Below are 2,552 nucleotides of genomic sequence, written 5' to 3' on the forward strand. Positions count from 1 at the left end.
ATTTTATATTAAAGTTAATAAAACTTCATAATAAATTAATAATACTAGTGAATTATAACATTTGATAATATTAAAGGTCCGCCAAATTTTTCTTTATTTCCCTCTTAGATATCAGTTTATAAGTTTTATTAAACAAAAAAGTTATACATTTAACTGATTCATTAAACTAAACTAAGAGACCCACTATGTTGATTCTATCACTAACTTGTAGCCCTTGAAGAAAGAGTAATTTCGTGGTATAGTCCATTTTTCATTGGGCTTCTAAAGATTACAGGCGAACTTTTTGTGAAATCGATGGTTGTCGAGTTCTTGGAAGGGAATTCTTTAAACCTTATTTATTATTCATTAAATATGTATTTAGCAGTAAAAATTCCCTGGAGTGATGGGGATTGAATAACTAAGTAGGAAAATATCGATAGTCTTGAAGTTTTTCATTGTATAGGTCAGACATAGGAAGTGCGTAGTTGCACGGTGTTGTTCTCATAATATGAGATACCTGTGGTTTTTATAACACTGTGGCTGCACGGGGGAAATTGGTAACAAAAGTGTTTGTGAATACTGCAAAAACTAAATATATCTAAATAGCAGTAAATTTATACTTCGGAAACATAGAATAAAGTTTTTCATTACAAATAATACTTTATTTTTAATTTTATTAGCAATTTCCTGGGGTATCTCATATTATGAGAATAGTTTGACGAGTTTGGAAAAAGCACTTTTTTATAATTTTTGTATTTTTAGCATAAAAAAAATGTTAATAAAATTTTTTATTTGAGCTCCTTTTGGCAAACTAAATTTCCTTTAAAATGACCTATATTACTTTTAAATTCAGTCCATAGAATTCCGACAATCATTCCAAACAGAGTTGGTATCTCATATTTAGGTATTCTCCTCTATATAATAATTGTCTGTTTAAGCTTCTGTAGATATTTATAAACTTTTTTCTTATACTTTACAGTTCGAAGATATCAACTTGACAGAAAAGTTAGGTAAATGGTACAGAAATGTAAATCCTTTAAAACAGACATGCCCAACCTGGAGAAATTCCCGCCAGCCACACATGTTTTGCGGTTACCACTGTTTCGGCTGGAGAACCAGAGTGGTGGTAGACGCGTGCTTAATGCGCTCCTCTCAGACCCAAGCAGCACCGATGATACGAAATATCTGACAGGGTGCTAGGGGCGACTAACTTTTCAATATAAATTTGTAATAGGGATTAGAGTTTTAATTATTTTAATTTATTATTTTTACATTTATTGACAATAAATGTGATTGAAAAGAGAATTGCACAAAGTTTTTCTTTTTTGTACAAATGTGCATTATTGAATATTTTAGTATCACCGTTTTTTACATTGTGCATACGATTTATAGAAATGTTGGGTGATACTTTTTGCAGTATAACAATTTATTAACATCATACACAAGGTAGAAACGTACGTTACAGAAATGAAATATAATTTAAAAACCTGAATCCTATTCCGTAACACTAAATTTCGATATGTTCTACCAACTACCTGCGCATCATTAAGACAGGTAATATTTTGAGGTAGGATATTTTTTTATACAGCAGTCTGGTGTATTTTACTGTAGGAATGCTGTAAAAAAGAGAAAGTTTCACAGGTGAGTGATGATGAGAAGAATGTTGAAAGTTTGCAGACGTCAGTTTTCAAGAAGTTTTTGTTGAAATTAGTTCTTTCGAAAAATTCAGTTGTAAATACTTTGAATCTGCAAAAGCAATATTGTTAAACTTTCAAAAGTATCAGTCAATCATAACTGTAATATTAAAATATTGAATAATATAAAATAAATAAACACTTTGCACAATTCTCCTTTGAATTACATTATTTGAAAATAAATGTGAACATGCCGAAATAAAATAATTAAAAATCTAGTCACAATTACAAATTTTTATTGAAAAGTTAGTCACCCCAAGCACCCTAACAGATATTTCGTATCTGCGGTGCTGCTTGGGTAGGAGAGGAGAGCATCTAAGCATGCGTCTACCACCACTCTCGTTCTCGAGCCGATGTATTGGTAAGCGCAAAACATGTGTGGCTGGCGGGAATTTCTTCAGGTTGGGCATGACTGCTTAAAAATTTCACAATATTGAATTATTTATCTTTCTAGTATAATAGAGAGAATTTTTGTATTTGAAAACTTAAGAGAAACAATTTGAACTGGATTAATTAAAAAACTAAGCATTTTTAAAAACACATATATGCAATGTTTTTTTAAATATTAATTTTTGTACCATTATGGTATACGCACCTTCAAAATGAACCAACCCCACAAAGGTGAGTAGTAGCACACCAGTAATGATCTTCATCTTATTAGAATAGACAGAACGGAAGAGAATTTAAAATAATTTTTTCTATGATTTATTGTGAACAGTCAGTCGATAGATAGCTGGTATATATACTAACTTTTATGACTTCTGTATGATAACAAGGCTTTATTTACTCTTCAAAATAAGCACAGTGAACGGAGGAATGTTCCACTGATACAGTTTTTCTTATTCATTGAATATATGTCACCTTGGATTATATGCAAAA

This window comes from Belonocnema kinseyi, chromosome 5 (assembly GCF_010883055.1).
Source record: "Belonocnema kinseyi isolate 2016_QV_RU_SX_M_011 chromosome 5, B_treatae_v1, whole genome shotgun sequence".
NCBI lineage: Eukaryota > Metazoa > Arthropoda > Insecta > Hymenoptera > Cynipidae > Belonocnema > Belonocnema kinseyi.